Here is a 13,903-nt window from a genome sequence, read left to right on the forward strand (position 1 = left end):
TATATATATACCACATCTTCTTTATCCATTCATCTGTTGATGGACATCTTGGCTCTTTCCACAGTTTGGCTATTGTGGACATTGCTGCTATAAACATCGGGGTGCACGTAGCCTTTCGGGTCCCTACTTTTGTATCTTTGGGGTAAATACCCAGTAGTGCAATTGCTTCTACTTTTTTTTTTTTTTAGAAGATTTTGTTTATTTATTTGACAGAGGGAGAGAAAGAGCATGAGCGGGGGCAGGGGCAGAGGGAGAGGGAGAAGCAGACCCCCTGGTGAGCAGGGAGCCCAACAATGCAGGGCTCTGTCCCAGGGCCCCAGGATCATGATCTGAGCTGAAGGCAGGCGCTTTAACCAATTGAGCCACGTAGGTGCCCCTGGTTGTTTCTACTTTTTAATGTTATAAACAGTAATGTGATGAACATCTTGGTAGCTTAATCATTTGAAAAGTGACTTTTATTGTATTTTTTCTTATTGCACGTATTTAGAAAAATTAGGATATATGGATTAGAAAAAGAATAAAATAAAAATCATTATAACTTCACCCATCCATAAATCACCTTTTTTTTTTTTTAAGATTATTTATTTATTTATTTGACAGAGAGAGACCCAGCGAGAGAGGGAACACAGGCAGGGGGAGGGGGAGAGGGAGAAGCAGGCTCCCCACGGAGCAGGGAGCCCGATGCAGCGCTCGATCCCAGGACCTTGGGATCATGACCTGAGCCGAAGGCAGATGCCCAACGACTGAGCCACCCAGGCGCCCCACATAAATCACCTTTTTATATGTTCCTATAGTTCTTCCAGATTTTTCTAACAAATACAGTAATATACTAATTCTTTATGGTAACTGATTTTTTCATTTTGTTTTATTTTTTTTATTTTTTAAAGATTTTATTTTCTTATTTGACAGAGAGAGAGACATAGCGAGAGAGGGAACACAAGCAGGGGGAGTGGGAGAGGGAGAAGCAGGCTTCCTGCCCATCAGAGAGCCCGATGCGGGGCTGGATCCCAGGACCCTGGGATCATGACCTGAGCCGAAGGCAGACGCTTAATGACTAAGCCACCCAGGCGCCCCTCATTTTGTTTTATTTATTTTAAAGATACATTGATTTATTTTAGAGAGAGAGAGTGCAGTGGAAAGGGGCAGAGGGAGAGGGAGAGAGAGTTTTAGGCAGTCTCCTCGCTGAGTGCAGAGCCTGATGCGGGGCTCGGACTCACGACCTTGAGATCACAACCTGAGCTGAAACGAAGAGTTGGGTGCTTAACCAACTGCGCTACCCAGGCACCCCTGATTTTTTTCATTTAAAAATATATATTGATTTTTTCATATCAATAAAAGTTTTTCTTAGTAGCTATATAATATCCCATCATATGGACGTGCTTCTTTTTTTAAAATTTTTTTATTGTTATGTTAATCACTATACATTACATCATTAGTTTTTGATGTAGTGTTCTATGATTCATTGTTTGTGCATAACACCCAGTGCTCCATGCAGAACGTGCCCTCTTTAATACCCATCACCAGGCTAACCCATCCTCTCACCCCCCTCCCCTCTAGAACCCTCAGTTTGTTTTCAGAGTCCATCGTCTCTCATGGTTTGTCTCCCCCTCCAATTTCCCACCCTTCATTCTTCCCCTCCTGCTATCTTCTTCTTTTTTTTTTTCCTTAACATATATTGCATTATTTGTTTCAGAGGTACAGATCTGTGATTCAACAGTCTTGCACAATTCACAGCGCTCACCATGGCACATACCCTCCCCAGTGTCTATCTCCCAGCCACCCCATCCCTCCCACCCCACCCCCCACTCCAGCAACCCTCAGTTTGTTTCCTGAGATTAAGAATTCCTCATATCAGTGAGGTCATATGATACATGTCTTTCTCTGATTGACTTATTTCTCTCAGCATAACACCCTCCAGTTCCATCCACGTTGTTGCAAATGGCAAGACCTCATTCCTTTTGATGGCTGCATAATATTCCATTGTATATATATACCACTTCTTCTTTATCCATTCATCTGTCGATGGACATCTTGGCTCTTTCCACAGTTTGGCTATTGTGGACATTGCTGCTATAAACATCGGGGTGCACGCACCCCTTCGGATCCCTACATTTGTATCTTTGGGGTAAATACCCAGTAGTGCAATTGCTGGATTGTATGGTAGCTCTATTTTCAACTTTTTGAGGAACCTCCATACTGTTTTCCAGAGTGGTTGCACCAGCTTGCATTCCCACCAACAGAGTAGGAGGGTTCCCCTTTCTCCGCATCCCCGCCAACATCTGTCATTTCCTGACTTGTTAATTTTAGCCATTTTGACTGGTGTGAGGTGGTATCTCATTGAGGTTTTGATTTGGATTTCCCCGAGTGGAAAAGTGTCGTTCATGTCTTCTGCCCATTTCTTGATTGGATTCTTTGTTCTTTGGGTGTTGAGTTTGATAAGTTCTTTATAGATTTTGGATACTAGCCCTTTATCTGATATGTCATTTGCAAATATCTTCTCCCATTCTGTCGGTTGTCTTTTGGTTTTGTGGACTGTTTCTTTTGCTGTGCAAAAGCTTTTTATCTTGATGAAGTCCCAATAGTTCATTTTTGCCCTTGCTTCCCTTGCCTTTGGTGATGTTTCTAGGAAGAAGTTGCTGCGGCTGAGTGGACGTGCTTCTTAACTAACCTCCTGTTGGAGTTTTGTGTTGTTTCCAGTTTTACTCTATTGTAAACAATGCTGTCTTCTACAGAGGATCTGTTTTCATATTTTTAATCATCTCAGGATGAATTCTAAAAAGAGAAATTACTGAGTCAAGAGACACATCCATCTGATGGCTTTTGATCGTCCTGTCAAATTGCCATGCTCCAGGGGCGCCTGGGTGGCTCAGATGGTTAAACGTCTACCTTCGGCTCAGGTCATGATCCCAGGGTCCTGGGATCAAGTCCCGCATCAGGCTCCTTGCTCAGCAAGGAGTCTGCTTCTCCCTCTCCCTCTGCCTCTCCCCCTGCTTGTTCTCTCTCTGTCTCTCTCGCAAATGAATAAATAAAATCTTAAAAAAAAAAATTGCCATGCTCCATAGTTGGACCAATTTGTACTCGTCCTTCAGTCATGATTAGGACTGCCCACTTCCCTTCTCCATACAAACCCTGAGTGGGATAATTAAAAATAGCAACAACCAGCTGTTCCAAATTTGACAAATAAAAAACGGTACCACATTTAAATTTTTGAGTAATTAGTTTCTAGCGCTATTTATATTTCTTGCATGAGTTGTTTGTTCATGTTCACTCATTTCTCTACTGGAACGTTCATCATGTCTTATTCTTTTATAATAAAAACTTCCAATGTTTCAGTTTTTTATTGTAGTAAGATACACATAACATAAAATTTACTATCTCTCTCTCTTTTTTAAAGATTTTATTTATTTATTTGAGAGAGAGAGCGCGAGCACAAGCAGGGGGAGTGGCAGGCAGAGGGAGAAGCAGGTTTCCCGCTGAGCAGGGAGCCCGATGTGGGACTTGATCCCAGGACCCCAGGATTATGACCTGAGCCGAAGGCAGACGCTTAACAGAGTGAGCCACCAGGCATCCCTAAAATTTACTATCTTAACTGTTTTTAAGTTCAGTGGCATGAGGTACATTCACATTGTTGTGCAACCATCACCACTATCAATTTCCAGAATTATTTTCAGCTTACAAAACTGAAACTCTCTGTCCATTAAACACTAACTCTCCATTCTTCCTCTCTCCAACTCAAGATCCTAGCAACCACCATTCTGCTTTCTGTCTCTATAAAGTTGACTACTCTAGGTACCCCATATAAGTGGTATCATACAGTATCATATTTTTGTGACTGGCTTCTTTCACTTAGCATAATGTCCTCAAGCGTCATCCCTATTGTAGCACATGTCAGAATTTCCTTCCTTTTTAAGGCTGAAGACTATTCCATTACATGTATGTACCACATTTTTCTTATCCATTCACCCATCCATGGATACTTGGATGTATCCCTCTGCTATTGTGAATAATGCTGCTAATAATGAACATGGATGTACAGATACAGGCATATATTTTAGAAACATTTAAGTTTGACATTTGCCTTTTAATTTTGCTCATCATATTTTTCTGATTTGCTAACGTTAAATATTTTTATTTGGTCAGATCCATTGATTTCTTCCTTTATGGCATCTGACATTGATGTCAAGCTTAAAAAAACCCACCGCCCACTTTAATACATAATGAAATACTATATATTTTTTCTAGTCCTTTATATATATTTATACACTTATATTTATAATTCATTTGAACTATATTTTGTGATGTGAAATAGACACTTTTCTCCCCTGCCCATAAATGGTTAACTAATTGTCCCATCACCATTTCCCCCACCAATCTGAAATACATGATCACACACACACACATCTTTGGGGATGTTTTTGGACTTTCTGTTTGTTTCCTTGGTTTCTGTGTTAATTAAACTGGGAAAACTTAAAGAAAGGATGCTCAGGGGTGCCTGGGTGACTCATTTGGTTAAGTGTCCAAATCTTAGTTTTGGCTCAGGTCATGATCTCAGGGTTTGAGATTGAGCCCCTCGTGGGGCTCCCTGCTGGGCATGGAGCCTGCTTAACATTCTCTTTCTCCCTCTCCCTTGGGCCCCCCCCCCCCAAAAAAAGGATGCTCAAAGGCAATTGGTAGCATCAGGATACACTTGAAGGTCAAAGGCAAGCTGCCAACCTACCTTGTCTGTATTTCCTTCCCTGTTTTCTTTTTATGTGATGCCTCTGTGTTGGTTACATTCTTCGTCCCCTGTTGCTTCCTGTCACTTCTTCAGACATAGTGGAAAGCTTTGGTGAGGATTCTTAGGATATACGCAATTTTGGTTTTCATTGAACACTGGGGAAGGCACCTATGGATATAATAGCAAATGTCAGTAGCTTTTGGATTTCCCTACAAACTTTTTCAATACTCCTGGGTATGGCCAACAGTCCCTAAGAGGTAGGCAAGCTCTCAGGATCTTCACACTGGAGGCCAGGTTTTCTCCTCTCAGCATGTTTCCCTCCTGTAAAGAATGTGGGCTGTCCTGGTATGGGAGGCAGGTGAATTTGGAGGGCACTGTGCAATGTGCAGGTAACCTCTATATTTATAAACATGTCTAAAACTCAGCTGCTTCAAACAAGGCTTGAGAAGCATGCTCTTACGATGCTGTCGGCCAGACTGGTCTCTGCTCAACTCCAGGAATGTAAGCGATCCTGGGGCGGAGGTAGCTTGAAGCCTGGATGGAGCTGGTCCTAGGGTCGGGCAGCATACCGGGCCAATGTCCTACTGTTTTAAATACAGTCCCTTTAAAATATTTTAATAATCTGTAGGGCCCACCAGTTTTCATTTTAGGTATTGAGAGTGATTTAATTTTGTATGCTTAACTTTCCAGGTAGGCAGAGCAGGTGTCGTAAGGGAGAAAGGCCTCGTCACTCAGCAAATCCGGCTTCCCTCGCAGTAGAACTCTGAGAACCTGACTCCTCACGCAGTGCTCCAAAGAAACCCGGCTCTTCGGCGCCGCTGGGCAGTGAGCGGACGGGCTGTGGCCTCGGCCGCTGCAGCGCCGGAGCGCGCAGCCCCAGCCCCAGCCCCAGCCCCAGCCCAGCCAGCTCCAGGGGCGGGGCCGCGGCCGCACCAGGGATGAGCGCCGCCGGCCGCACAGCCCGGGCTCCAGGCGGAGTCGCGTCGCGCCCGCCCCGCCCGCCGGGACCCGCGCCCGCGAGCGCGCCCTCGGCACTGGCCTGCGGCAGCCGGACTTGCCTCCGCCCAGTGGCCCGCGGCGGGCAGGGAGCCGACGGGCGGCGGGGCAAGGCATGGCGAGCCGCCGGGCGCCGGGGGAGAAGCGCTGGCAGCTGGTGCGCTGGTGAGTGGGCACGGGCGGGGGGGCGGTGCGGCGCGGGGCCTGGTGCGGGCGCGAACCCGCGCTCCCTGCGCCCCGAGGTCCGGCTGGGCGCGGGAAAGCGCGGGGCGCTGGCCCAAAGTTTCTTCTCGAGCTGAGGTTGCGGGGCCGGGTTTACCGAGAGGCTCTGGACTGCCTGGTCGTAACCATCCCGCGTCCCCGCGCGGGGTCTTTGCGGCTCCCCAGACAGATGGGCACTGGGACCCGGGACCCTGTCCCTGACGTCAGGCTTTGGAGGGACCCCGGCCCCCCTTCCACAGGCTCATAGGCAGGGCTTCCCTCCTTCCTTTAATTCCCAACCTCAGCTTTCTGATTTGTGCCATAGGGGTCCCCCGCCTACCTCCACTCCTTCTGCTGCTTTGGTCGGGTCACGGTATTGGGCCCCAGGCTGCACAACCCACAACCTTCAGCTCTCCTGTTCAAGGAGCTACCCGTGTCTATCTACACAGGGACCTCTGAGGGTGGGGTGCACTTTGGGGTTGTGGGCTTAGAGGTGGGGGCCTGGGAGGTGAGGGAAGAGGTCCCTGCGTACGTGAGTGGTTGCCCCTACCCCCACCGCAGTCCTGCCCAGGCCTGTGGGTATCAGGTTACCTGACTGCAGGCTGAGCGGGTTTCAGACGCAGCGCCAGGAGTCACCTGGGTTGGGCCTATGTCCCCAGTGTCCGAACGTTGAGGGCTGCTTCAGCCAGAGGCCTGACCTCTGCTTGGCGGGATTTAGAATGCAAGGTAACCTGCTTTGGGAGAACTCCAAGAATCGAAGGAGAATGTCTGGCTGGGACCACTCCCCATCCCACATCATCCCACCCACATCAGGACCAGGGAGCATCTCTGAAGTAACATTCTGGACACATCTCACCAGGTATATTCTGTAGCTGGAATACAGATAGGAATAATATCATCAATAATAACAACCTGGGCTTCCTGCTCACTTTTCTTCTGGCTCCAGGATCCAGGTGTTGCACTTACTCTTCATAGTGATGCTCAGAGGAAGGTATTAGCACCCCATTTTACAGATGAGGAAACAGGCTTAGAGGAGAAAAGTGGTTAGTCAAGGCCACCCAGCAAACAAGTGGCTGAGTCAGGGTTTATGCCCAGGTCTTGCCCAGGGGGTTAACTGCTCCTCTGTTTTGCTTATTTCCTGGACCATCCCACCCAGCCTGGCCATGCATCCAAGTTCCCATTGTCAGAAGATCCTAGCATGTCAGAGCAGGAGGGGTCATTGGGTGTCCAGCCTGCTCAGCCCACCTCTGTACTGGGAGGATTCCAAAAATCAAAGTCTAAATAATCAACATTATTATTTAGAAGTGGAACCACTTTTCAGATTAAACCCAAATATATAAATCAGATAAAAGTAGAGTTAATCTGTTTGAAGAGTTGGTGGAAAGCTAGTGTCCTCTCCCTGGTAAGGAGGCACCACCCCAGGACTGCAGATCAGTGTGCTCAGATCAGTGTGCTTCACGGGGGAGGAAGTAGGAAGTTTTAAAGGGGTAGAGCTTAGATTCCTGCTCTGAATCTCTCCCTCTCTCTCTCTCTGCCCTGGTATTGCCTGGCTGGGTTGGATCCTGGGCTGAACCGGATGATGCATGAATTATTGTTAGTGCCCTAACCATAACCCTAACCCCAGAAAAGTCTGGGGTTACCTTTCACCCCCAGGTGAAAGCCCTTTGCCATGAGAAGGTCCTGAAGATGTGGCTTGAGTGGTCAGGCAGCTGGCAGGGAGCACTCTTGAGGGAAAGACACCCTCTGATCCTCATGGTATGCTCCCAACATGTCAGCCTTGGCCCCTGGTTCCAGAATTTCACATTGAGTCAGTTTGCTCCACTCAAACTGGCTCAAGAGAAAAAGGGGATATATTGGCTCACAGAACTGAGAACTCCAGGGACTTTTTGTGTTTCAGGCACAACTGCTCTCAGGTGCTCAAATGTCACCAAATAATGCTCTGTGCTCTTCGTCCCTCTGTTTTCCTCTTATTCTCTCGTGGAGGCAAGTTGGCTACAGCAGCTGTGGGCAGCTCTCCAGTTAGCAACCCTCATGGAAAGAGCTCTCCTTTTCTCAGTAGTCCCAGCCAGTCTCAGGATGTCATCTTATCGGCCTGGCTTGGGTCCCATGACCATCCTAGAGCCAATCACCGGGAGCTGGGGGATGGACTGCTCAGTTGGGCCAGGCTGCGTCATGTGCCCACTTAGGGAGCTGAGGCCTGGGGTCAGCTCTACCCCAACCACAGAGTTTTTTTTTTTTTTTTAAAGATTTTATTTATTTATTTGACAGAGAGAGACACAGTGAGAGAGGGAACACAAGCAGGGGGAGTGGGAGAGGGAGAAGCAGGCTTCCCGTGGAGCAGGGAGCCCGATGCAGGGCTCGATCCCAGGACCTGGGATCATGACCTGAGCCGAAGGCAGACGCTTAACGACTGAGCCACCCAGGCGCCCCGCAACCACAGAGTTTTGAGTGATAGAGAGGGTAATGAATGGTAAATTATTGGGCAACAAAAACTCATGCAAACCCGCAATAAAGTTAAAAGGCAAACTAGAATCTGGATAACAATATTTACACAGGGGCGCCTGGGTGGCTCAGTCAGTTAAGCGGCTGCCTTTGGCTCTGGTCATGATCCCAAGGTGCTGGGATCGAGCCCCACGTCGGGCTCCCTGCTCAGCAGGAAGCCTGCTTCTCCCTCTACCACTCCCCCTGCTTGTGTTCCCTCTCTCTCTGTCTCTCTCTGTCAAATAAATAAAATCTTTAAAAAAACAACAACAACAATATTTACACAAAACAAGCTAACTGCTAATGTGCTAAACGTAAGAAGTGCTCTTATAAATAGGTTTAAAGGGGCACCTGGGTGGCTCAGTCACTTAAGCGTCTGACTCTTGATTTTGACTCAGGTCTTTATCTCAGGGTCGTGAGATCGAATGCCTCGTGGGGCCCCGGGTCGAGCCCCGGGTCAGGCTCCACACTCAGCGGGGAGTTTGCTTCTCTCCCTCTGCCCCTCCCCCCACTCATGTTGGCACCCTCTCTCTCTAAAATAAAGAAATAAATCTTTAAAAATAAATAAATAAATTTAAAGAGAAGAAAAAGAAGAGACCACCACGGACTAGGTGGCTTAAACAACAGGCATCTATTTTCTCACAGTTCTGGAGGCTGGAAATCCAAGATCAGGATGCCAGCATGGCGAGGTTCTGGTGAGAGCCCTCTTCCTGGCTTACAGATGGCTGCCTTCTCCCTGTGTCTTCAACATGGTGAGAGAGCTTTTCTTATATGGACTCAAATTCTGTTGGGTCAGGGCCTTATCTAACCTTAGTTCCACAAAGGCCCCAACAGAGTTGTATTGAATATATGAATTTGAGGTGGGGGTGAGGGGATAGGGTCGGGGGCACAAACACTCAGTCCATAAAACTTACCCAGAAAAACTTGGGAGTCTAAGTGGTGAATGATTCAGGCTCAACACCTGGAAGCTCGTGGACGCTGCTCAGGGTCTCATTGGGGGAATAATGTCTGAACGTGAAGCAAGGGAGCCCCCTTTGGAGCCCAAATGTGGCACGCCACTGCAGAAACAGCAGATACAGAACAAGGACCTCCCCACAGCGGTTTATGCGTCCACCAGGCTGTGCAGGACTGGTGTTCAACAGTGCCACCTTGTGGTGCAGAGAGCAAGAGCACTAGAGGGCTGCTGACTACAGTTTTCTCTACATCTGGTATTTCAGAAGCAGAACTGAGTAAGGCTTTGGGGGTTTTTGGAGCATTCAAAAGCAAGATATTAAACTTTATAATAATAGAGGTTGAGGGGGAAGGAGGATTCAAGTGACTCATTAAGAAAGAACTCTGATTAAATTCATACCCTAAGCTATTGGTATAGTTTGTACCAGTTCTGCAGGAAATGAATGCATCTGTTGAGCTGTTGGAACTCCTAGTTATAAAGTTTTTCAGCTGTTCAGATTGGCTACCCTTTTAATGTGCTCATGGTACATAAGGGCATAGACACACCTGAATAGCCACAGAATATGGGGTGAGACTTTAGTGGTTCTCTCATAAAATAAAATGCTTCAAGTGTTTTTTGAAAATGAAAACCCAGGGTGCCTGGGTGGCTCAGTTGGTTAAGCATCTGCCTTTGGCTCAGGTAATGATCCCAGGGTCCTGGGATCAAGTCCCACATCGGGCTCCTTGCTCAGCAGTGAGTCTGTTTCTCCCTTTCCCCCTGCCCCTCCACCTGCTTGTGTGCTCTCTCTCTCAAATAAATAAATAAGTAAAGTCTTCAAAAAAATAAAAGTGAAAACTCAAGGCAGAACCACTTTTAAACTTTAACTGTGGTAAGCTTTAACTGTGCCATGTTCAAATTTGTGGGAGAATTAGGATCTTTCAAGAATTAGGATATTTTATTTTATTTTTTTAAAGATTTTATTTATTTATTTGAGAGAGAGCACAAGCAGGGGGAGCGGCAGGAAAAGGGAGAAGCAGGCTCCCAGTCAAGCAGGGAGCCCAGTGCGGGACTCGATCCCAGGACCCCGGGACCATGACCTGAGACGAAGGCAGAGGCTTAACCGAGCCACCCAGGTGCTCTGAGAATTAGGATAATTTATTTATTTATTTATTTTTAAGATTTTATTTATTTATTTGAGAAAGAGAGAATGAGAGAGAGAGCACATGAGAGGGGGGAGGGTCAGAGGGAGAAGCAGACTCCCTGCTGAGCAGGGAGCCCAATGCGGGACTCGATCCAGGGACTCCAGGATCATGATCTGAGCCGAAGGCAGTCGCTTAACCAACTGAGCCACCCAGGCGCCTGAGAATTAGGATAATTTAAAAACTATATCGATAGTCTGTTGAAATGCATGCTTTTAAAAGAAGTAGAGGCTTAAAACAACTATGAGATATTACTGCACACCTGTTAGAATGGCCTAATTCTGGAACACGGGTGGCACCAAATGCTGGCGAGGATGAGGAACAACAGGAATTGCTGGTGGGAATGCAAAATCGGATGACTACTTTGGAAGACAGTTTGGTGGTTTCTTGCAAAACTAAACATATTCTTACCATACGATCGAGCAATCTCGCTCCTCAGCTGAAAACTCATGTCCACATGAATACCTGCATGTGGATGTTTATATCTGCTTTATTCATAACTGCTAAAGTTGGAATCAACCAAGATGTTCTTCAGTAGGTGAATGGATAAAAAAACTGGCACAGCCAGACAGTGGGATATCTTTTGATACTAAAAAGACATCAGCCATCAAGCCATGAAAAGACAGGGAGGAACCTTAAATACACACGAGTCAGTGAAAGAAGCTGCATCCTGCGTGGTTCCAACTATAGGACATTCTGGAAAAGGCAAAATCTTTTGTGTTTGTGCGTGGGGGGTGGGGGGAGATGAGTAGGCAGAGCACAGAGGATTTTTAGGGCAGTGAATGTACTCTGCATAATATAATGACAGGTATATGTAAAAAAAAAAATCCTCATATTCACTTACCTTTCAGAATTGTCCTCTTCCATTGGACTCTCCTCCAAATTCTCCGTAAAGTACCAAAAACTAAATTAGAATTTGATTGGGTTCATCAACAGCACAGGCTGTTAAATATGTCCGGTTTTCAGCCTTCCTGTTCTATCTGAGAGCCTGTGCTGGGCCCTGCCCAGGTTCTGATGGTGGGGCCTTCGAGTCTGGGGGAGAGAGCCCAGGAGGCTCGAGGCCAAGGCTGTTTAAGTCATTGAGAAGCCGAGCAGTGTGCTCTGGCAATATTCTTTTTATTGGCTGCAGGGTATTCCACTATGAATTGGACCGTAATTTCTCTACCCAGCCTCTATTGATGACCTTTTAGGGTATTTCGAATATTTTGATATTACACACATTGCGGCAATGAACATCTTTAAACCTATTCCATGCAAACATGTGCAAAGGTAATGGTTGCATATAATCTTCAACGTAAAATTGCACAGTAAAATTGCAAAGTAAAACGTGCACATTGTGAAAGATACTGCCGACCTGACCTCCAAAGAAATTGTACCATTTCATATTATCTCCAATGATGTGTGAGATGTCACTTTCTCCACAACTTTACCCACACTGGGAATTAACAAACTTTTTTTTTTTTTAAGATTTTATTTATTTATTTGACAGAGAGAGAGTGAGAGAGGGAACACAAGCAGGGGGAGGGGAGAGGGAGAAGCAGGCCTCCCGCAGAGCGGGGAGCCCGATGCGGGGCTTGATCCCAGGACACTGGGATCATGACCCGAGCCGAAGGCAGACGCTTAAAGACTGAGCCACCCAGGCGCCCCGGGAATTAACAAACTTTTAAAACTTGGCCAGTCTCACCAGTGAAAAAAAATATTCTCTCATTGTTCCTGTAATTTTCATTTCTTTAAGAAAAGTTGCATTTTATTCATGTTTATTGGCCTTTTGTGTTTCTACTTTTGTAAAGTAGAAACTATAATTTCCTTTGCCTTTTTTTCTCCCCTACTGGTTTGCTCATTAAGTATTTTTCCATATTGATCTGTAAAAGCTCTTTGTTTATCATGGGAATTCGTCTTTTTTTTTAGTTTTTGGTAAGTTTTTTATTTTAGAACAGTTTCAGATTTACAGGAAAATTGAGAAGATAGTACAGAGAGCCCCATATACCCTACACTCAGTTTCCCCTATGAACATCATACACGAGTATGGTACATTTGTTACATGAATGAACCAATATTGATATATTATTATTAACTAAAATCCATAGGTTATTCAGATTCCTTAGTATTTCCCTAATGTCCTTTTTCTGTTCTAGGGTCCCATCTGGATACTGCATTACATTTAGTTGTCATTCCTCCTTAGGATCCTGTTGGCTCTGACAGTTTCTCAGACTTTCCTTGTTTTGTTTAAGATTTTTGTTTGTTTATTTGAGAGAGAGTGAGTGAGAGAGAGAGAGAGAGAGCACAAGCAGGGGAGGGGCAGAGGGAGAGAGAGAAGCAGACTTCCCGTTGAGCAGGGAGCCTGACAAGGGCTCCATCCCAGGACCCCGAGATCATCAGCTGAGCTGAAGGCAGACACTTACCTGACTGAGCCATCCAGGTGCCCCTCGGACTTTCCTTGTTTTTGATGACCTTGACAGTTCAGGACGTACTGGTCTTTTTGTAGAACATCCCTCAAGAGGAATTTGTCTGATGTTTTTCTCGCAATTAGAGAAAACCCCTCATGATTAGGGGTTATGAACTTTTGGGAGAAGGATCACAGGGTTGGAGTGCCATGTCATCACATCATATCGAGGGTACATATCATTAACGTGATTTATTCCGGTCCATATTGACTTTGGTCACCTGGCTGAGTTAGTGTTTGTCAGGCTTCTCAGCTGGAAGGTTACTGTTCCCCTCTCCCTTCCCATAGAGTACTCTTGGGAAGGAAGTTACTATGTGAAGCTCACCTTTAAGTAGAGTGTAGTTGTGATCTGCTCCCTGGAGGGCAGAGTTTTTACATATATTGTTTGGAATTCTTCTGCATGGAAGATTTATCTCTTTCCCCCATTTATTTATTCATTCATTTATTTATATCAGTATACACTCATGGATGTTTGCTTTTTGTAAGAGCATGGATGTTTGCTTTTTTATAAGAGCTTTATTTTTTTAATTTTTAAAAAATGTTCTTTTAAAGATTTTATTTATTTGAGAGAGAGAGAGTGCAAGCAGGGGGAGGGGCAGAGGGAGAAGGAGAAGCAGACTCCCCGCTGAGCAGGGAGCCCAACGTGGGACTTGATCCCAGGCCCTGGGGTCACGACCTGAGCTGAAGGTAGATGCTTCACTGACTGAGCCACCCAGGTGCTCCTAGAGCTTTATTAAAATAGAATTCACATATCCTACAACTCACCCATTGAATGTGTAAAATTCAATGGTTTTTAGTATTTCACAGAGTTGTGCAACCGTCACCATAATCGATTTTAGAACATTTTCATCTCCCTGTAAAGAAACCCCATAACGGTTAGCAGGTAATCGGTAATCACCTCCATTAGCTTCCAACTCTCCTCTCCGCCCCCCCCC

This window comes from Phoca vitulina, unplaced genomic scaffold, assembly GCF_004348235.1.
Source record: "Phoca vitulina isolate PV1807 unplaced genomic scaffold, GSC_HSeal_1.0 scaffold40, whole genome shotgun sequence".
NCBI classification, from domain to species: domain Eukaryota; kingdom Metazoa; phylum Chordata; class Mammalia; order Carnivora; family Phocidae; genus Phoca; species Phoca vitulina.